Below are 24,189 nucleotides of genomic sequence, written 5' to 3' on the forward strand. Positions count from 1 at the left end.
GATTTATGGAAGATAAATGGCATGCCAGAGATGTATTTATCATACTTTGATAAGTGGCTAACCATTTATGTAGAATTGTAGTTTGGAAATCATTTTTCTTCAGTATTTTGAAGACATTGCTTCATTGTCTTCTAGTTCCAGATTTGCTGTCAAGAAGTGTGAAGCTATTCTCATTCTTGATTTTTAAGGATTTTCTCTTTGTCACTTCTTTTAGCAGCATGATTGTGATATGCCTATGTGTGGTTTTCTGCTTGGAGTTTATCAAGCTTTTTGGGTATGTGGGGAATCAGAGGTCCCCAAGCCCACCCCTAGGTTTGGTAATTCACTAGGAGGACACTCAGAACTTAGTATATGGTCATACTCATGACTATGATGTATTACAGTGAAATGATACAAAGCAAAATCTGCAATTTTTCAAGAATCCTAGTCTAGTGGAGTCACATAGGATACGCTTAATTGCTTCAACAATGAGTTTTGACAACATATGTAAAGCATTGCCCGCCAGGGGAGCTCATTAGCGACTCAGTGCCCAGAGTTTTTATTGGGGGGCTGGTACCAAAATTTTAGTACCAAAAGCATGTACCAAAATTTTAGATTTCAAGAAGGAAAACAGGTATTCAAACTAAGCCATATTGTTAGCATGGTTTAGGCAGAGGGAGACACTTTCACCATTTAGGGGAGGTTGGGAACTCTCTTGGTGTCTAAATAAGCAGAGGTAGACAAGGACCAACATTGCAAGCAGGCCTTTCTGAGTATACCCTCAGGTCAGCTATGTTAACTTTCTTCTTCGTATGGATTTAAAGTTTTCATCACATTTAGAAAGTTTTTTTGCCTTAATTTTTTTTCTGACTTCCCTTTTCCTTTCCTTTTGGACTACAATTATATGTATATTAATGAGGCTGCTCCATGTTATATCATGGGATCATTGATGCTATATTCATTTTCCCCCCTCTCTTTTTAATTTATGCTGGCTTTTATTGCTATATCTTCAAAGTTTAATATCTTTTTGCTCTCTGTGTCTAATTGTCTGTTAATACTATCCAGTGTATTTGTCATCTCTTAAAGTTTGATATGAATCTTTTTGTATTGTCTTGTCTTAACCTCATCATATCTTTTCTATGTTTTGAAAATATAGAGTGTATTTATAATAGTTGTTTTAGTGACTTTTTCTATAACTCTATCATTTGTGTTATTTTTGTGTCTATTTCTATTGATTAATATTTCTCTTTATTGTGGATTGTATTTTTCTCCTTCTTTGCATGCCTAGACATTTTTCAGTGATAACCAAATATTGTGAACTTTATGTTGTTCGTTGCTGGATTTTAAAAAATTTCTTTAAATATTTTGTAACTTTGTTCTCAGGTGCCGTTATTTGGAAACAGTTTCATCCTTTTGGGTGTTGCTTTATGATTTATTAGGTGGGTCTGGGGAGTGTTATGTCACTACCCTCCTGAGCATTCTATGTAATACTCCTAATTATGGGTTTTTCTGGTCTGGCTGGCAGGAGTAGCTGCCGTGGCCTGACACAGGTGTGGCATTGGGAACTGTTCTCTAGATGGTTCTTTCCCTGGTCTAGAGTAGTTTTATTTTTATGCACATTCTGATCAGTACTCAGCTGAATACTTGAGGTGGATTGCTGGAGTTTTTTGTGTAGCTCTGGTTTTTCTGTTACTCTGTCCTACGAACTCTAGCTACATTTGTCTGCCTGGACACTCAGCTCTGTCTCTTCAACTCAGGGAACCCACTGGACTCAACCTCAGTTCCTCTTTTCTGTTGTGTGGTTTGGAAATTCTCTCAAGAGAGTAAGCTAGGGCAATTGTAGAGCTCAATTTTTTATTTCCTGACTTTCAGGCATTAGTGTTTTTGTCTGATGTTCAGTGCTTGAAAACCATTGTTTCATATATTTTGTCAGGATTATTTCCTTTCTTCCTACCTGCCTTCCTTTCCCCCCCCCTCTTGTTTTTTGTTTGTTTTTTGTTTGTTTTTTTCATTTTGTTGTTACTGTTTTTGGTGTTTTAGGTGGGAGGATAAATCCATTTGCTATTATTCCATCTTGGCCACCTTTCTGATCTTTTATGCAGTCCAGTACATGATAAGATGCTCATCATCATTAGTCACTAAGGAGTTGCAAATCCAAACCATGATGAGATACCACTTTATACCTATTAGGATGGCTGTTATCCATAAATGGGAAAAAAACAACAGCATTGAGATATTGGAACCCTTATACATTGCTGGTGGGAATGTAAAATGGTACAGCCACTGTGGAAGAGTTTGATGGTTTCTCAAAAAGTTAAACATGAAATTACCATATAATCCAGCAGTTCTGCTTCTGAATATATATACACAGAAGAACTAAAAGTGGAGACTCAAATATATTTGTACATCAATGTTCATAGTATCATTATTCACAATGGTTGGATGGTGGAAACAATCCAAATGTCCATCAACAAGAATGGATAAGCAAAATGTTGTATATATGTACAGTGGATTATTCAGCCTTGAAAAAGAATGAAATTCTGGGGTGCCTGGGTGGCTCAGTTGGTTAAGTGTCTGACTCTTTGATTTGAACTCATATCATGATCCTAGGGTTGTGGGATCAAGTCCCCTGTCAGGTTCCATGCTGAGTGTGGAGACTGCTTAAGATTCTTTTCTCTCTCCCTCTGCCCCTCTCCCTTGCTTGTGCACTCTCTCTCTAAAATATAAAAAAGAATTTCATTCCTTTTTCTAAAATTTTAAATGTTTATTTATTTATTTTGAGAGAGAGAGAGGCCATGAGAGCGGGGGAGGGGCAGAGAAAGAGGGAGAGAGAATCCTAAGCAAGCTTCCCATTGTCAGTGCAGAACCCAGCTTGGGGCTTGATCTCATGAACTGTGAGATAATGACCTGAGCCAAAATCAAGAGTCAGATGTTTAACCTACTGAGCCCACCCAGACACCCTGGAATGAAAGTCTGATACAAGTACAGTATGGATGAACTTGAAAACATTATTGTAGATAAAATAAGCCAGACACAAAAGGACAAGTGCTGTGTACTTCAACATATAGGCAGTACCTTGAATAAGCATATTCATAGAAACAGAAGGTAGAATAGAGGTTACCAGGGGCTGAGGAGTAAGGGGAGTTATTGTTTAAATGTGAATAGTTTCTGATTGGGATGATGATGAAAGGTTCTAGATGGTTAGTGGTGCATTTATAAACATCATGAATGCATTTAATGCCACCGAAGTGTACATCTAAAAATGGTTAATATGGTAAATTTTTTGCTGTGTACATTTCACCACAATAAAAAAAATTTAAAAAAAAACTATAACATATCTTTACTTTAAAATATTTCTCTACTATTAAAATTTTTGTTTTTTAGAACTTTTTATTGTTGGTGTGGTAAAAATGTTTGTGGAGAAAATGCTAAATGATAAAGCAAAATACCAACCTGTATATACAGTAAAATCTTAACTAAAGGATCACAAAGGATCATTGAGAGTCCCGAGACTGCCACCAAACTCCCCTTGGGATAAATCATATCTAACCAGACCAGGAAGTGTTGTGCCATGACCTAAAATTTTTTGTTAACCTTTCAGTTTACAGACCGGACTAGTAACCCTTTACTTCTATTAACTTCTACAGTGTGAAAGAAGGCCTTCTGTGATAGCATGATCTTATGTCACATTATACTAAAAACATACTCCTTAAAGTTTTTTCCTAATATTTACTTATTGTGGTAGTGGTTTCAGTCACTGAAATATCTGTTACCTCATGTGCCTGGCTTTTTAAAGCACCTCATTTCTGTTCAGAAAGATGGGATTTTTGTTCATAGCTTCATATCATAGGCTACCTGTTTTTACAATTTTAGAGTTTTATCTGATATTTGATGAGCAGGTTCTGTATTGATAGGATAATAAAGCATTTAATATGATGGATTCATAAATCTTAATATAGATTATTGCCATCACCAAAATAAAAATCTGGTATTTTACTCTTATCAGAAACTTTAATTTTTTTATTAGGAAATAACAGTTTATTAGTATTTTTAAATTTTTTGTTGGCTTTTTTTGGGAGAAATATTCTGTGAACTGAGGATATGTTTATCCTTTGAAAGCTGCTGTAAATAACCACGACTTTTAGAAAGACTACTGCCGCATTGATCGAGATGCTGGGTGATTGGTTGTGTTCACTACCTGAGAAACTCTTGCGCTCAGGTTTTGTAGTGCTTGCAGTTCATTTCATACCTTGTTAAAATTACAAATTACAGTATGACACAGGTTTTTCAGGGAAGCTCTTGAATAATAAAATATGTAGTTATAAGAAGTAAATGTTAAGCATCCAATAGTTCTTCAAAAGGTAAACAGCATATCTCTGGGTAGTAGAATTATTGGAGAAATTTATTTTCTTCTTTGTTGGATTTATTTATTTCAGAATTAAAATATAAAACAAGCAAAATGGCAGTCAGTAGTTTCTTCCTCAAAGACAGAACAGAGAGGAACAGATCACATATATTGAACATACACTGAACCTTATATTTTACTAGTTTCTTTATGTACATGTATCAGCCTGTTTGAGCTGCTGTAACAAAAATACCGTAGGCTGCGTGGCTGAATCAACAGAAATTTATTTCTCCCAGTTTTGGAGGCTGGAAAGTTCCATGATTTAGGTGCTGGCAGATAGGATGTCTGTTGAGGGCCCACTTCCTAGTTTGTTGAAGGCTGACTTCTCACATGGTGAGAGAGAGAAATACTCTCTGGGGCCTTTTTAAAGGCCCATTCATGAGGGCCGATCCAAAGGCACCAAATACCATTACATTAGGTATTAGGTTTCAATATATGATTAGGTTTCAATATTCAGTTTATAGCAGTGCATTTTCTATTTGAGCCTTAAAACACTTGTGAAGTAGATGTGGCTATGCCCAATTTTCAGACAAGGAAATTGTTAGAAAAGATAATGTAACTACGAACAAGTTACTCATGTAGTAAGGCAGCTGTGATTGAAAGCTTGCCATAGAAGTATTCAGGTGTTGGTTGAATGCCTCCAAATCTACATTGATTGCTTTCTTATATCGGAAGAAGCATGCAAATGGTCAGAACTTTGAAAGATATGGTCATAGAAAAGGGAAGACTTTGGCTGGCTTTGTATGTAAAAAATTCAAGACTTCTTCCATGTAAGTCATCATGAAGTATGCTGTTTTTCTTAATAAACTTGTACATTAAAGCATAACATACTGCATTGTCATTGGAAATGAGTGAATTGAATCCATTGACTCAAAAATGGATTTCTCCAAGTAGATATTGAGAAGCATTCCTACAATATAACAAAAATCCTTCTGGATTTGTGGTCTAAATACAGTGGTATTCTCTATGACCTTAATTCCTGTTCCTTTTCTTATTTGTTTGTTTGTTTGTTTATTTATTTATTTATTTATTTATGTACTTATTTATGAGAGAGAGAAAGAGTAAGCAAGTGGAGGAGAGGGGCAGAGGGAGAGAGAGAGAATCTTAAGCAGGCTCCACACAGCATGGAGCCCAACGTGGGACTTGATCCCACACCCTGGGATCATGACCTGAGCCAAAATCAAGCTCCAGACGTTCAGCCAACTGAGCCACCCACATGCCCCCCTGTCTCCTTTTCTTCCATTCTTTTTCTCACATGGGATTCAATTTTATTTTCTTCTCAAGCATCATTCTCTTCTAATGCTGATAACTGTTAAATCTTCCTATAAACTGGTTACTATCCTGAACTCCATGTGGATTTCCTGCTGCCTACTGACATCTTTGCATGAATGTCCTAAAGTTACTGTAAGTCAAAAGGGTCCCAAACCATATCTTTCTTTTCTTTTTAACCTAAGCTCATCTTCTTTGTGTGTTTTGGTCGTAGTTAATAACTTTCCTTTTTCATTGCCTGAATCTATGCCATTACCATGTCATGGAGATTTGGCCTCTAAACTATAACATCCCTACAATTTCAGCCCTAAGTTGGGCCCTTTCACTAATTCTCTGTATTGTTTCAATTGCTTCATAATTGATTTCTTAGCGTATGTCTTTTTATTAGATATATCTTAATAAAAATTATGACCTTATCACCCACTTACTGAAACACTTTTGATGGTTCCTTATTGCTTGAAAATCAAGGTCCATATAACTTAACATTCACAGTTTGGCCTCAGGTCCCTCAAATGAATGAGACTTAGAAGAATATATGTACATGAATATTCATTGGTAGCATTGTTTATAAGAGAAAAGTCTTTGGGATGTAACCTAATTTTATATGAACATATGAAAATTGTTGTGTATATGATAATGAAGAAGTAAGCCAGTTTGCCAAAGGATATGTACAGTTTGATACATTATAAGAAGTGTATAAACATGCAAAACCATAGTATGTATTGGTAACGAACAGTCTTGGAGGAGAGGAAGTTTTTCTCTAGACACATCTTTCAAGTTGCTGAGATAATGTCACTTTACGTCATCATTCCCTGCAGTGCATCTGTGGAAATGTGCACTTATATCTTCAGTTGCAAGGAACACAGTTGATTGAAAGCCCCACCTACCATCCTTCAGGATCCATCATTTTTTTATATCGGGACCATACCACTAATGGGCTACTCTGTAGTCTGAAACTCTTCCTACCCTATCTTTCCTTCTTGTCCTCCTTTCATAGTTTTCAGACCTGCACTGCAAGCTCTCCTTGACCCCTTTATCCTTTGCAGGTGTGTCCTTCAGTAAGTCTCTTCTATAGCTGATGTTGTCTTGGCATCTGCCTCTCAGGAGACTAACTCGTACTGTACACTCTGCCCAGCATCTTGCAGTCACACTAGCACTTCCTTCCTAATACTTAAACTAATACCTAAGCCTTTCTCTTCTGTTTATTCAACATTTCAGGTAGGTTGAAAAGAGTAAAATATGTGATGTGTGGTTTTTGTGGACTTGCCTCTCTCACAGTTTATTGTTTGTCTTTGAATTTGCATAGAAGCATGTCCTCAGAACACCTGCTCACCTAGAGGTGAGCGAGTGAACCTGGGAAGGGATAGCAGCTGATTAAGGAATCATTCACTAGCAGTTAACCATCATGGGCACCTGGAGTTTAGCACTGCTGGAAAACACTGGGAGACTGTGAATTATCTCATCAGAGGGATGAGGAAGGGGCAAGGAAGCTGGATTATTTATATGTAGATCCCTTCATTCGTTGGTTGCAGGCTAGTCCTTGGAGTTGGGGAATGGAGTATTTCCTAGTTCTTGCAGGCCACCGCACAAGTGGAAAAAATGGCTTCCAGCACCAGAGAAATCCCTAAAGCAAAGAAATGGAAGCACTGCAAATTGGAAATGGGGCCAGCAACACTGAAGATAGGGCAGAAGATATGAGTAGGGTGTCAGCAGCGTCTGCTATACTGTTAATTTTATTATTTTTTTTTAAATTTTTTAAATTTATTTTTTAGCATATATTAACTTTTTATGTTTTTAAATTTTAGTTAACATATAGTGCAATATTGGTTTCTGGAGTAGAATTTGGTGATTCATCACTTACATATAACACTCACTGCTCATCACAAGTGCCCTCTTTTAGTACCCCTATCTAGCCTATCCCCCTCACCTCCCTCCACCAACCCTCAGTTTATTCTCTATTGTTAAGAGTCTCTTATGGCTTGTTTCCACTGTTCTTATTTTCTTTGACCCCTACCCATATGTTCATATGTTCTGTTTTCTTTCTTAAATTCCACATGTGGTGAGATCATATGGTATTTGTCTTTCTCTGGCTGACTTATTTCACTTAGCATAATACACTCTAGCTCCATACCCGTCTTGCACATGGCAATATTTCATTTTCTTTTTGATGGCTGAGTAATATACCATATATCTTTATCTAGTCACCAGTCGATGAACATTTGGGCTCTCTCAATAGTTTGGTTGTTGTTGATAATGTTGCTATAAACATCGTGGTGCATGTACCTTTTCACATCTGTATTTTTGTATCCTTTGGGTAAATACCTAATAGGGCAGTTGCTGAATAGAGGATAGTTCTATTTTTAACTCTTTGAGGAACCTCCATACTGTTCTCCAGAGTGACTGTATAGGTTTGCATTCCCACCCACAGTGCAAGAGGGTTCCCCTTTCTCTGCATCCTGGCCAACACCTGTTGTCTCTTGTGTTGTTAATCTTAGCCATTCTGAGATGTGTGAGGTATCTCATTGGGGTTTTGATTTGTATTTTCCTGATTATGAGTGATATCGAACATCTTTTCATGGGTCTGTTAGCCATCTCAATGTCTTCTTTCTTTTGCCCATTTTTTTCCTGGATTATTTGTATTTTGGGTGTTGAGTTTGATAAGTTCTTTACAGATTTTTGGATACTAACCCTTTGTCAGGTATGTCGTTTGCAAATATCTTCTCCCATTCCATAACTGCCTTTTTATTTTGTTGATTGTTTCCTTTGCCATGCAGAGAATTTTTATCTTAATGAGGTCCCAATAGTTCATGTTTGCTTGCCTTGCCTCCAGAGACACATCTAAGAAGAATTTGCTCCGGGTGAGGTCAATGAGGTTTCTACCTGTGTTCTTCTCCAGGATTTTGATGGTTTCCTATCTCATATTTAGGTCTTTCATCCATTTTGAATTTATTTTTGTATATGGTGTAAGAAAATGGTCCAGTTTCATTCTTCTGTTTGTGGCCGTCCAGTTTTCCCAACACCATTTGTTGAAGAGACTCTTTTTTCCCATTGGCTATTCTTTCCTGCTTTGTCAAAGATTCCTACTGTGTAGTGGTGGGTCCATTTCTCGGTTTTCTATTCCATTCCGTTGATCTGTGTGTCTGTTTTTGTGCCAATACCATACTGTCTTGATGACTACAGCTTTGTAGTTTAAATTGAAGTCTGGAATTGTGATGCCTCTAGTTTTGTTTTTCTTTTTCAGAATTGTTTTGGCTATTCAGGGTCCTATACAAATTTTAGGATTGTTTGTTCTAGCGTTGTGTAAAATGCTGGTGGTATTTTGATAGGGATTGTATTAGAAGTATAGAGTGCTTTGGGTAATATAGGCATTTTAACAAAGTTTGTTCTTCCAATCCATGAGCATGGAATGCTTTTCCATTTCTTTTGTTTTTTAATTTTTTTTTTTTTAACATTTATTCATTTTTGAGAGACAGAGAGACAGAGCACAAGTGGGGGAGAGGCAGAGAGAGAGGGAGACACAGAATCCGTAGCAGGTTCTAGGCTCTGAGCTGTCAGCACAGAGCCTGATGCAGGGCTCGAACTCACGAACTGTGAGATCATGACCTGAGCTGAAGTCGGACGCTCAGCCGACTGAACCACCCAGGAGCCCCTGCTTTTTCATTTCTTTGTGTCCTCTTCAATTTCTTTCACAAGTGTTCTGTAGTTTTTAGCATGCAGATCTTTTATCTCTTTAGTTAGGTTTATTCCTAGGTTTATTCTTATTGTTTTTGGTGCAGTTGCAAATGGGATCAATTTCTTGATTTTTCTGCAGCTTCATCATTGGTGTATGGAAATGTAACAGATTTCCCACACATTGATTTTATATCCTGCAACTTTGCTGAATTCATGTATTAATTTTAGCAGTTTTTTTGGTGGAGTCTTTCGGATTTTCTACATAGAGTATTGTGTAATCTACATATAATGAAAGTTTGACTTCTTCCTCAACCAAATTATATGCCTTTTTTTTCTTTTTGTTGTCTGATTGCTGAGGCTAAGACTTCCGGTACTATGTTAAATAGTAATGGTGAGAGTCGACCTCCTTGTCTTGTTCCTGGCAGTAGGGGAAAGCTCTTAGGTTTTCCTCATTAAGGATGATATAACTTGTGAGTCTTTCATATATGGCCTTTATGATGTTGAGGTATGTTCCATCTATCCCTACTTTCTTGAAGGTTTGTATCAAGAATGGATGCTGTATTTTGTCCAGTGTTTTCTCTGCATCTATGGAGAGGATCATATGGTTCTTGCCCTTTCTTTTATTAATCTGGTGTATCACATTGATCGATTTGAGAGTATTGAACCAGCCCTGTAGCTCAGGAATAAATCCCACTTGATCATGTTAAATAATTCATTTAATGTAGCATTGAATTCAATTTGCTAGTATTTTACTGAGAATTTCTGCATCAGTGTTATTCGGGGATATTGGTCTGTAATTCTCCTTTTTTAGTGGGGTCTTTGTCTGGTTTTGGAATCAAGATAATGCTGTATCATAGAATGTGTTTGGAAGTTTTCCTTCCATTTCTCTCTTTTAGAACATTTTGAGAAGAATAGATATCAACTCTTCTTTAAATGTCTGGTAAAATTCCCCCAGGAAGCCATCTGACCCAGGGCTTCTGATTGTTAAAGAGACTTTACTGATTGAATTTCTTTGCTGGGTTATGGGTCTATTCAAATTTTCTATGTCTTCCTGTTTCTGTTTTGGTAGTTTGTAGGTTTCTAGGAATTTGTCCATTTCTTCTAGATTGCCCAATTTGTTGGCACATAATTTTTCATAATATTCTCTTACAATTGTTTGTATTTCTTCAGTGGTGGTTGTAATCTCTCCTTGTTCATTTGTGATTTTATCTATTTCGGTCCTTTCTCTTTTCTTTATGATTAATCTGGCTGTGGGTTTATTAATTTTGTTAATCCTTTCAAAGAACCAGCTCCTAGTTTCGTTGATCTATTCAACTGTTTTTTTTATTTCTATATAATTTATGTTTGCTCTGATCATTATTATTTCCCTTCTTCTGCAGACTTGGCTTTTTTGCTGTTACTTTTCTAGCTCCTTCAGGTGTAAGGTTAGGTTGTATATTTGAGACCTTAAGATAGGCCTGTATTGCAGTATACTTCCCTGTTAGTACTGCCTTTGATGCATGACAAAGATTTTGGATAATCCTTTTTTCAGTTTCATTGGCTTCCATGTATTTTTTAATTTCTTTCATTTCTCAGTTAGCCCATTAATTTCTTAGCAGGGTGTTCTTTAACCTCCATATATTTGAGGGCTTTCCAGATTTTTTCTTGTGGTTGACATCAAGTTTATTCATAGAGTTGTGGTCTGAAAATAGGCATGGTATGATGTTGATCTTTTCGTACTGGTTGAGGCCTCATTTGTGACCCAATATGTGATCTATTCTGGAGAATGTTCCATGTGCACTTGAAAAGAATGTGCTTTAGGATGAAATCTTCCGAATATATCTGTTAAGTCCATCTGTCCAGTGTGTCATTCAAAGCCATTGTTTCCTTGTTGATTTTCTGCTTAGGTGATCTGTCCATATCTGTAAGTGGCGTATTAATGTCTCCTACCGTTAAGATATTATCAATGAGAGTCTTTGTGTTTATTATGTAATGATTTATATATTTGGGTGCTTTCAAGTTGAGGGCATAAGTATTTATAATTGTTTAATCTTCTTGATGGATAGACCCTTAATTATGATATAATGCCCTTCTTCAGCTCTTGTTGCATTCTTTGTTTTAAAATCTAGTTTGTCTTGATATAAGTAAAAAAATTTCTTGCAGGACTGGTTTAGTGGGTATGAACCTCTTTAGTTTTTGTCTGTCTGGAAAACTCTTTATCTCTTTTCTGAATGACAGGTTAAGGAATTCTTCACTGGCTGTTTTTCCCATGCAGCATGTTGAATATTCCTGCCAGTGCTTTATGGCCTGCCAAGTTTCTGTGGACAGATCTGCTGCAAACCTGATTTGTCTTCCCTTGTAGATTAAGGACTTTTTTTCCCTTGCTACTTTCAGGATTCTTTCCTCTTCTGGTGTGTGTGTGTGTGTGTGTGTGTGTGTGTGTGTGTGTGTGTGTGAATTTGTGACATGCCTTTGCAGTGGTTGACTTTTGTTGAATTTAATGGGAGTTGTCGTGCTTTTTGGATTTTGATGTCTGTGCCCTTCCCCTGATTAGGGAACTTTTCAACAATAATTTGTTTGAATAAACCTTCTGCCTCTTTTTCTCTCTCTTCATCTTCTGGTACTTCTATGATACGAATGTTATTATGTTTCAGTGAGTCACTGCATTCCCTAAAATAAAGTGAAAATAAAGGAATAGAAATATATAAAATATATATATATATATATATATATGTAATTACTACAAAATTAATAAAAATTTTAAAAAGGGAATTGAAAAAATAAATGAAAAAAAATAATAAAGTAAAGAATAAAAGCAAAAAGGGAGCTAGTCCCTCTTTATTCAGAGCTGAAACCTTGCAGCACTCTATGAGCAATAGACTTGGCCAGCAAGGTGTTTGTGCTGGTTCTCTGGGGGAGCTCCTGCTGGGCTGACTGGTTTCAGTGGAAATGCACCTCTAAGGCGCGGGTGTTGGGTCGGGAGAGCTTTATGTAATCAGCTCCAGCTTCCACTGGGTGGCGCTGTTTTGCTGCCTTCAGTGCTGATGGACGCCATGAATATGGCCTTGGACTCTCTCTAGGCGAGGTGAAAGTTTGCGCGTCTTCCTCTCTCCCCCCACTCTTCATTGAGCCCTCACAGAAGAATCATCCGTCTCCCTTTTTGTGTCCCTGGTTCCCATCTGAACGCTGTGTTCATCCTGCCCGTGTCTGAGGTTTTTTATCTCAGGTGTGCGACTGAGTTTCAAAACTCCAATTTTTAGAGACTCTCAAGGAGTGGACCTGCATTTTTCCCCTGGGGGGCGCGAGGGGTAGAGTCCCCCTTTGCTGGCTGGTCGCAGGAGAACCATTGCGCGAGTGCACAGCATTTCACAGTTTATGATAAAACAGAGCAGAAAGCCAGCACTGAGCTTCTCTCAGTCAGCTTCCCTGCACCTATGCTTGGTAACAGCGCAGCACGTTGGTGCCACCCATTTTTCTTGCCATCCAGGGGATCTTCAGACCATACTTTCACTCGTAGGATTCAGCCCTGCTTCACCACCTGAGCACCTGTAAGCCAGGCATGCCCGCTAGGGTAGCAGACATAAAATTCAGATTTTGCACTCCGCTGCTTATACTACTTTGTGGTATCCTCTGTAAGCATGCATCCTCCCACCGCGGTAGCCATAGCTTCATCTTACCCAAGGAAACTTTCTGCAGCTCCTACCTTCCCAAAGGTGGTCACTTTTCTACTGGAAGACTTGCAGTTTTTGTTCTCTCAGACCTCTGATTGATTTCTTGGGTGTTCAGAATAATTTGATAACTAGCTGTGTTCAAGGGAGGAAACAAGGGTAGCATCCTCTTACTCCTTCACTGTCTTCTCCTATAATGTTTAAATGAGCCATGTACATTGAATAACATGGAAGAGAGGAAGATTTATACTATAATTAGTAATTTCCTATTACTTAGCTCTCCAGAAGCAAATTCTCCCTTATACTCCCACTATTGAGTAATTATTATTTTATGAATGAGAGGCCATTTGCCTCTCATTCACATTTGTAGAAATAGAAGATATATGGTGTGTGGATACTTACTCTATGGGAATACCATACTTCTATTCAGTGGGAAGCATTGATTATAATTCAGGTCTTTCTTGAATCCCTTACCCAGGATGGCATGAGGGATGCTGTTGATTTAGGAAATAGTCTTGCTTGTGAGCATAATTCTGCCAGTTCTCTAGAGCAGAGTTCTTCTAGTGCTTATATAATGGCAACTGAACTCATCATGATAGTAGCAGCTAACATTATGAGTTCTTCCTTGTGGTGTATTCTTCTGAGTGCTGTGCTATGTACATTAGCTTATTTAAATCTCAAAATAATTTTGTGAGGTGGGAGTTCTATATCCCTAATTTTCAGAGGATTTTGAGGCACAGAGAGATTAAGGAATTTTTATATGGTCATAAAGTAGTATGTGACTCAGTTGGGATTTTAACTCAGGCACTCTGGCTTCTGAGCTGTGGTCTTGGCCATTTTGTTACTATCAATAATAGTAATAGCAACAATAACATTAACGACAACATGATAACCCTGTGTTCTTACTGTATGTCAGGCAGTTTGCTAAGTGCTGATTATGTGAGGTAGATGTTATTATTAACCCCATTTTACAGATGAGAGAATGGAAATATAGCTAATAAATGGCAGAATAAGATTTTATCTCATATAGTCTGATTCCAAATTATCTTAATTGCTTCTCTTGTATTCCTTGGAGTATAACATGACTACATGTTCAACCAATTGGAGGAAAAGCATGATGGAAATCAAAGACAATAAATAGCAATAACTTCTCTTTGTAATGTCGTCTTTTAGTATATTTAACAAATGTAGTTGATTATTGATGTGACTGTCCGTACTATTTAATATTGCTGTCTGGGTTTTCACAATTTATCAGTGTCTTCCAAGAACCCTTTATGTAGAGGGCAGCAGAGACACAGCAGTGATGTCTCCTCATAACCTACATTTTTCAGGAAGTATGAAGGAAGTTGGATTTAGGTGACCTTTGTTAATTCTCATGTATTTTCTGTAGTGACTCCTATGCAGATACAGGTTAATAGGCGTAGTAAATATCAGTTGACCTAATTAAGATTCAGGCTTTTGTTGAAGCTATGTAACAGAAGCTGGCTGGCACAAAAGAAAGATCTCAAAGTAGTTCATGAAGTTTTTAAAGAGAAAGCAAATGTGTTTTTCAAATTTGAAATGTGAAGTCATTGTTATGAAACATGTTTTCTTTGTATACTTAACAGTATTGGTAGAACAAATGATTCGATATCTCATAGAAGATGAAATACGGAAAAATTTCAACAAAGTAAGGATAAACAAAATTTTGTATCCCTACATAGGGTGATCTGTCAAACTTTGAAAATGTTTCTAAATTTAATGATCATGTTTGTTTTGTTTCATTCACTTATACTTATATAGAAATTTGAAAATGATACATCTTATGTTACTTTCAATCAGTTTTAATGGTGAATTGGAATGAAATGGTATGACTAAATATGTCCTAATTGTTAATGTGTGAGAACTGTCCATTGCACACATTGCATATGGACTTGAAATAATTTATTATGATGATCAAAAACACACATTTTGGAAACCAGCTCTCAAATATAATAACGTATATATAAAAACTGACAAAATTGAATGTTTATAAAGGAAAGCCTGGAGTTTTTTACTCATGCATTTTCTTTGATTATATTTTAAAGATTTCACTATAGAAACATTGCACTTCAGAAGAAGTCCATATTCTAGTGTGTTCTCAGTAAAAAAAGGAGGGATGTTAGAGCTTGTATTTAAGAGTGTGGGGTTTTTTGTTTGTTTATTTTATATTATAATTTGTGTGTATACAAGACAAACCTTGGAGTTATTTCAGGTTCTATTATAGATCACCACAGTAAAGCATGTATTGTAAGAAAGTGAGTCAAATGGATATTTTGGTTTCCCAAGCCATGTAGAAGTTGTATTTACACTATACTATAGTCTATTAAGTGTGCAATAGCATTATGTCTAACAAAACAATCTACTACCTGAGTTAAAAAATACTTTATTTCTGAAAAGTGCTAATCATCATCTGAGCTTTCACAACTTATAATTACTGATCACAGATCGCCATCACAAATACAATAATAATGAAAAAGTTTGAAATATTGTGAATTTTGAAAAATTACCAAAATGTGACCCAGAGACACAAAGTGAGCACATACTATTGGAAAAATGGTACTGATAGACTTGCTTGATGCAGGCTTGTCACAGACCTTCAGTTAGCAAAAAAAGTATAATATCTGTGAAGCTCAGTAAGGTGAACTGCAATAAATGAGGTAATGCATGTATATGTGATCTACATCTGTCTCTATTCTATGATAGATATCTGGTGTCTATTCCTGATCTCATGACAAAGTATATTTTGGTGTTGTTTCTTTTTATGAAAGTGAGTATGTGCTGATATCATTTGTAGCATCTGTTTCAGAATTTCATCCCTGTTTTTCCAAAATCTCTCTTCTTGTCTAAACTTTACCTAATGAGATGCCAGGACAGTAACTATCAATTTCTCTTAGTATAAATGTTTTTCCTCTTTTACTGTCACCCTATTATCCCAATTCCTCTCCTCTTTCTTCTCCTTCCTTTTGTTTGTCAGTAACTTATATTTTCTGATACAAGGAGTGGAATAGAAAAAGGAATCTCTACGAAATATTATCACCACTATGTAATATTAAAAAGTAATGATATAGTGGTGGCTAGGTGGCTCAGTTGGTTAGGGCTCCGACTTTGGCTCAGGTCATGATCTCAAGGTTTGTGAATTCAAGCCCCACTTTGGTATCTGCACTGACAGTGTAGAGCTTGCCTGAGATTCATTCTCTCTCCCTCTCTCTCTGCCCCGCCCCCATTCATGCTCATGTGTGCACTCTCTCTCAAAACAAATAAATAAACTTTAAAAAAGTAATGATATGTCATTACAAGCATGACTTTTAGAGTCCTCTAGTTTTCTAATATTAGAAACAATCTTTAGGAGTTCTGCTTTCATTAATCACAGAGTAGCATGTGTCAGACTACGTTTCTCACAAATAACAATGACAAATTTGGGACACAATTAAAAAGTAAAAATGCGGGGCGCCTGGGTGGCTCAGTCGGTTGGGCGTCCGACTTCAGCTCAGGTCACGATCTCGCGGTCCGTGAGTTCGAGCCCTGCGTCGGGCTCTGGGCTGATGGCTCAGAGCCTGGAGCCTGCTTCCAATTCTGTGTCTCCCTCTCTCTCTGCCCTTCCCCGGTTCATGCTCTGTCTCTCTCTGTCTCAAAAATAAATAAATGTTAAAAAAAAAAAAAAAAGTAAAAAAAAGTAAAAATGCAAATATAAAATATATAAATTATATTTTATAAGTATATACAGAAATATAGAAAGGATATAAAACTATTTGGAAAAAAAAGAGGTTAGAGTGGGAGAGAGCCAAAGCGTAAGAGACCCTTAAAAACTGAGAACAAACTGAGGGTTGATGGGGGGTGGGAGGGAGGGGAGGGTAGGTGATGGGTATTGAGGAGGGCACCTTTTGGGATGAGCACTGGGTGTTGCATGGAAACCAATTTGACAATAAATTTCATATATTAAAAAAAAATAAAAGAAAAAAAAAGAAAACTATTTGGAGGTGCAGTGAAAGGACATAGGCAGAAACTGGAGGTTGTTGACATTTGGAACATTTCACAAGGTTGAGCTTTTCATTTTTCACAGCTTTTTGCCTGAGGGTAGGCCTCCATCAATGTTGTACAAGGTGACTAAAAGTTGTATAGAAATCAGCACAAAGTTTGGAGTGGCTTTAGGAGCTGGAAAGTTAATATAAAGTAGTACCAGAGGAACGTGCCCCCAAATTCTGCATATAAATCATACAGGCTAAGAGAATTAAACAGGTTTCAGTTGCTATCTACCACAGGGGAGAGTTTGGAGAGTGTAAATACTCTTCAGAAGAGCGTAATAGAATCCAGAGTCTAAAGATGTATCATTTGTAGGGTCCAGGATACAATCCACATTTATTAGACACACACACACACACACATCCAGAGAAGTATGACTTAAATGAAAAAGCGATTAATTGAGATGGGCCCTGATATGACTCATATGTGCATTAGCATCTGTTGTAACTGTTTGGGGACATAAAGGAAAATGGGCATATAACGAATGCGAACACAACAGCATTAACAGAAAAACAGAAACTACAAGAAAGGAGCCAAATGAAATTTTATATTTAAACGTACAATGCCTGAATTAAAAAAAAATCATTATATAGGATCAAAGAAGATTGAGAAAGAAGTCAATGAACTTGATATATGAATAGAAATTATTTAATCTAAAAAGTGAAAAAGAAGATTTTAGAAAAAGAAATTAGTCTTAGTGACTGGTAGGATAGTATCAAAAGATCCAACAGCACATATTCAATGGGAGTCCTAGAAGTATAAGAAAGGAGAAATTGGAGCAAAAATTTTTGGAGAAATAATGGTCGAAAATTAACCCCAAATTGGTGAAAGGCATAAATTGACGTGTTCAAGAAGCTCAGTGAACTCCAAACAAGCTAAGTTCAAGAAAATCACATACATCATAGTTAAGCAGTTGGAATGTCAGATGAAGAAAGAATCTTGAAAGCACCCTGAGAACTGATACAGTAATAACAAATGATAGCTGAATACTTAACAGAAACTGTGCTGGTCACCAGGCAAGGAACACCTTTATATTGCTGGAAAAACAAGTCAACCCAGAATTCTATTATCAGTGAAAATATCATTTAAAAATGAAGACAAAACAAAAACCTTTTCAGAGAAATAAAAATTAAAAGATTTCATTGCAGGGGCGCCTGGGTGGCTCAGTCGGTTAAGCGGCCGACTTCGGCTCAGGTCACGATCTCGCGGTCCGTGAGTTCGAGCCTCGCGTCAGGCTCTGGGCTAACAGCTCAGAGCCTGGAGCCTGTTTCGGATTCTGTGTCTCCCTCTCTCTCTGCCCCTCCCCTGTTCATGCTCTGTCTCTCTCTGTCTCAAAAATAAATAAATGTTAAAAAAAATTTAAAAAAAAAAAAAAGAAAAGATTTCATTGCAGCAGGTATGCACTACACGAATGATAAAGGAAGTTCTTCAGGCTGAAGGGAAGTAATACCAGATGAAAATTCAGATCTTCAGGATGCAGTAGAGGATACTGCAATTGGTAAATATGTGGATAAATAAAAAGTCTCCTCCGTACCAATTAAAAAAACCCTGTCAATTTAAAGCAAAAGTTACTTTATGATATGGCATTTATGGCATACGTTAATGTAATATTACAACTGTAGAATAAGGGATTGAGCCAGGTAGGTGGCATTATGTGCCGTATTGGTTTCTTATTTTACGTGAAGTGGTAGAATAGTAGCTCTAAGTTCACTGTGAAATGTTAAAGGTGCATGTTATGATTCCTACAGCTAACCCCCCCAAAAATAAAGTGTATACAAAGAAATGCAGCTTGAAAACAACAGAGTAATCAAAATCAAAATAGAATTAAAAGTGTATCCAGAGAATATGAAAGGAGATGTAAAGGTAGTAACAGATTAATATAAACAGATGAGATGAAAAGAAAACAAATAGCAAAATTATAGACTAGATTAACCCTCTCAAGAATTATATTAAATGAAAACAGATAAAGTATTTTATTGAAAAGTTAGAGATTGACACATTGGTAAAATGCAAGACCTTCACATATGCTGTCTACCAGAAATTCATTTTAAATGTAATGACATAGATAGATCAAAAGTAAATGCATGAGGAGGTGGAGTTAAAATGGCAGAAAAGTAGGGGGATCCTGGGCTTTTCTCATTTCTCTAACATAGCTGTAATGAAGTCCAGTCACTTGGGAGACCCAGGAAATTAATCTGCAGAGTGCCAGAAGGATTTCCACAGCTAGAGGGCGACAACTTGGCAGGTGTGAGGTATGTGGAAGTGAAGTGGGAGAGAGAAAAACAGCAGTGCCCTGGAGAGGAGGGAACCCTTTCTGTGGAGAGACCAAGGGAGAGAAAGAGAGGGGTTGAAAAATGTGGCATTGAGTTCACACAAGAGGAAAACGTCTCTGGACCATGGACTGGGGAGCAAAAAGTCCTGAGTGTCCCAGTTTTTTTGTTTGTTTGGTTTTGTTTCTTTTGTTTTTGTTTTTTTTTTTTTTCAAATAGCATTTGGAGCTCCAACTCTGAGGTTTTGGAAGTATGTGACTTTCTCCGCAGTAGAGCCATGGTATGCACTCCTGGGGAGGAAGGAGCTGGCCCCAGAGTGCACAGGATGGTGTAGAGAGCTCCAGGGCACACTGGGAGAGAACATTCCCCTTCCTGGAGTACTTTTGAAGACAGTTTATTCCCTCCCCAAGGACAAAAAAAAGTCCTGCATGTGCTATGGATGGAGGGTGGAGAGGGTCTGCTCCAGAGAAGGGGAGCAGATCCACGCCATGCCAGGGCCTTTAAGACTTTGCATTTTGAATCCCAGCCACGCACCAAAGAAAAAACACAAGACAGATTTGGTGCAAGACAGGCTGACTTCCCTTGCTATTCTGTGAGGGCTGCCTGAACACTGTAGGTGTGAGATCCCCTGTCTGGGGACAAGACATTGGGGTGGCGCTATTTTCTCTCCAACACCAACATGATAGGACTTCAGAGAGCAGCACAGCAGTTCCCAGTGGAGAACTTACACCAAGCTCTTAAACCAAGCTCTGCCCCCGTGCCTGGCAACTGCTTATTTACTGAGGTGAGACTGAGTCTGAGCCAACACAGCAGGCCTCTCCTCCAGACCAGCATAGCCAGCACTTCCCTTGCACCAAGTGCACTGAAAATTGAGCGCCTCAAAACAACACCATCAGGTCTCTTTTCTTTTCTTTCTTTCTTCTTTTTTTCTTTTGGAATCAGGCTCACAGTGTCTGTTCTTTTGATTTCCTTTTCTCTTTTTTTGGATCAGGCTTTTTCATTCTTTTCTTCCTTTTGTTCTCCTCCCCCACTCCCTTTCTTTAGAATCAGCCCTAAATTCTGTTTTTTTTGTTGTTGTTGTTCCCTTTCCTTTTCTCTTTTTGGGGATCAGGCTTCCTCCCCTCCCCTGTTTTCCAGGGTTACTTCGAGAAACAAATCAAAGCACACCTAGTTAACAGTCCAAACACTCCACCACTGCAAGCAAGGATGAACACTGCAGAGGACTGACAAGTGGGAAAGAGTAGCCAAAATATAACTGCACAATACAGACAGCATATACCAGAAACACATCCTGAAGTGCCAGGCCCTGGACAGTGTATGACCCCTTTTTAATATAGCAGTACTCTCAGGTAAGGACACATATCAGGCTTTAAAAAAAAAAAGGACAGAAACTTAACAAAAATGACAAGACAGAGGAATTCTCCCCAAAAGAAAGGTCAAGAAGAAATCATAGCCAGGGACTTGCTCAAAACAGATCTAAACAATATATCTGAAGAAGAATTTATAGCAACAGTCATAAGACTACTAGCTGGGCTTTAAAAAAAGCATAGAAGACACCAGAGTAAACCCTTGCTGCTGAGATCAAAGACCTAAGAACTAGTCAGGATAAAATAAAAAGTGCTATAACTGAGATGGAAAACAAACTGGATAGAGTGACAATGATGACTGAATAGGCAGAGGAGAGAATAGGTGAAATAGAAGATTAAATTATGCAAATAATGGATATGAAAAAAGAAGAGGGAAAGGAAATTATTAGGTCACGAGGGGAGACTTAGCTTAAGTGATTCCGTGAAACAAAACGATATCCATATCATAGGAGTCCCAGAAGAAAAAGAGTGGGTAAAAGGGGCAGAAGGTTTGTTTGAACAAATTATACCTGAGAACTTACCTAATATGGGGAAAGAAACAGGCATTCAAGTCCTAGACACACAGAACTCCACTCAAAATCAACAAAAACAGGTCAGAATCATGACACATCATAGTGAAACCTGCAAATGCAAAGATAAGGAGAGAATTCTGACAGCAGCTAGGGACAAAAGGTCCTTAATCTATAGGGGCAGACACATGAGGTTAGCAGCAGATTTGTCCACTGAAGCTTGGCAGGGTACAAGGGAGTGGCAGGATATATTCAGTGTGCTGAATGGGGAAAAGTATGCAGCCAAGATTCCTTTATCCAGCAAGTCTGGCATTCAGAATAGAAGGAGAGATAAAAGAGTTTTCCAGACAGAAATTAAAGAGGTTCATGACCAACAAACAAGCCCTGCAAGAAATTTTAAAGGGGGATTTTTTAAGTAGAGATAAAAAGACCAAAGCAACAAAGACTACAAAGAACCACAGGACATCACGGAAATACCAACTCTGCAGGAAACACAATGGCATTAAATTTATATCTTTCAGTAATCACTTTGAATGTAAATGGGATAAATGCTCCAATCAAAAGACATGCGGTATCAGAATGGATAAAAAAAACCAATATCCATCTATATGTTGTCTGTAAGACTGGTTTTAGATCTGAGGACACAGGCAGATTGAAAGTGAGGGGATGGAGAACCATCTATCATGCTAATAGAAGTCAAAAGAAAGCTAAATAGTCATGCTTATATCAGACAAACTAGATTTTATTTTATTTTATTTTTTTTTTAATTTTTTTTTCAACGTTTTTTATTTATTTTTGGGACAGAGAGAGACAGAGCATGAACGGGGGAGGGGCAGAGAGAGAGGGAGACACAGAATCGGAAACAGGCTCCAGGCTCCGAGCCATCAGCCCAGAGCCTGACGCGGGGCTCGAACTCACGGACCGCGAGATCGTGACCTGGCTGAAGTCGGACGCTTAACCGACTGCGCCACCCAGGCGCCCCCAGACAAACTAGATTTTAAAACAAAGACTGTAACAAGAGATTCAGAAGGACATTGTATCATAATTAAGGGGTCTACCCATCCAGATGATTAAACAATTGTAAATATTTATGCCCCCAACTTGAAACACCCATATGTAAACTAATTAATAACAAACATAAACTCATTGATAAAATCATCTGAGGAGAAAATCAAGGAAACAATGGCTTTGAATGACACACTGGACCACATGGACTTAACAGATACATTCAGAACATTTCATCCTAAAGCAGCAGAAGACACATTCTCCTCAGGTGCACATAGAACATTATCTGGAATAGATCACATATTGGGTTACAAATCAGTCCTCAATAGGTACAAAAACTTTGAGATGATCCCATGCCTATTTTCAGATCACAATGCTATGAAACTTGAAGTCAACCAGAGGGAAAAAATTGCAAAGCCCTACTTTGCAATCCTACTAAATCCTACTAAAGAATGAAATCCTTTCATCCAAGAAATTAGGAAATAAAAAAAAAATACATGAAATCCAATGAAAATGAAAACACGACAGTCCAAAACCTTTGGAATGCAGCAAAGGCAGTCCTGAGAGGAAAGTACATTGTAATTCAGGCCTAACTCAAGAAGCAAGAACAGTCCCAAATACACAACCTAACCTTACTCCTATCAGACATAGAAAAGGAGCAGCATAAAAAGCCCAAAGGTAGCTGAAGAAAGGAAAAAATAAGGGTTAGAGCAGAAATAAACTATACAGATACAAAAAAAAAACAAAAAACAAAAAACAAAAAAACCCAAAAAACAATAGAACAGATCAATGAAACTAAGAGTTGGTTCTTTGAAAGAATAATCAAAATTGATAAACCTCTAGGCAGACTTATCAAAAAGAAGAGAGGACCCAAATATATAAAAATCACAAATGAAAGAGGAGAGGTCACAACCAACGCCACAGAAATACAAACAATTCTAAGAGAATACTATGAAAAATCATATGCCAACAAACTGGGCAATTGGGAAGAAATGGACAAGTTCCTAGAAATTTGCATACTACCAAAACTGAAACAGGAAGAAATGGAAAATATGAACAGATGCATATCAGCAAAGACATAGACTCACTTATCAAAATTCTCACAAAAAACAAGAGTCCTGGGTTAGATGGCTTCCGGGGTGAATTCTGACATTTAAAGAAGAATTAATACCTATTCTCAAGCTGTTCAAAAAATAGAACTGGAAGGAAAACTTCCAGACCCATTCTATGAAGCCAGCATTACCTTTATTCCAAACCCAGACAAAGACCCCACTCAAAAGGAGAATTACAGGCAATATCCTTGATGGACCCAGGTGCAAAAATTCTCAACAAGATACTAGCAAATTGAATTCAACAGTACATTAAAAGAGTTATTCACCATGATCAAGTGGGATTTATTCCTGGGCTTCAGGGCTGGTTCAGTATTTGCAAGTCAATCAATATGATACATCACGTTAATATAGAAAGGATAAGAACCATATGATCCTTCCAGTAATTGCAGACAAAGCATTTGACAAAATACAACATCCTTTCTTGATAACCCTCAAGAATGTAGGTATAGAAGGAACATACCTCAGCATCATAAAGGCCCTATGTAAAAGGCTCACAACTAATATCATCAAGGGGGAAAAACTGAGAACTTTCCCCTTAAGGTCAGGAATATGACAGGGATGCCCGCTGACACCAGTGTTGTTCAACATAGTTTTGGAAGTCCTAGCTTCAGCATTCAGACAACAGAAAGAAATAAAACTTTCACTCTTCGCAGATGACATGACACTCTACATGGAAATCCCAAAGATTCGGCCAAAAAACTTCTAGAACTGATATCTGAATTCAGCAAAGTTGCAGGATACAAAGTCAATGTATAGAAATTGGTTGCATTTTTATATACCAATAATTAAGCAGCAGAAAAAAAAAATCAAGGAATTGATCCCATTTACAATTACACCAAAAATCATAAGATATCTAATAATAAACCTAACCAAAGAGGTAAAATATCTGTATACTGTAAAGTATAGAAAGCTT

At 37.5% G+C, this 24,189-nt stretch overlaps 1 protein-coding gene across 1 annotated transcript in view; it reads left to right on the forward strand.

Moving 5' to 3' along the window:
* SPIDR (scaffold protein involved in DNA repair) overlaps positions 1–24,189 on the forward strand; it is a 481,060-nt gene that overhangs the window by 42,161 nt on the left and 414,710 nt on the right. The window lies entirely within an intron of this gene.

The sequence above is a fragment of the Panthera pardus genome, unplaced genomic scaffold, assembly GCF_024362965.1.
Source record: "Panthera pardus isolate Hobbes unplaced genomic scaffold, ASM2436296v1 HiC_scaffold_7, whole genome shotgun sequence".
In the NCBI taxonomy this organism is placed as follows: Eukaryota; Metazoa; Chordata; class Mammalia; order Carnivora; family Felidae; genus Panthera; species Panthera pardus.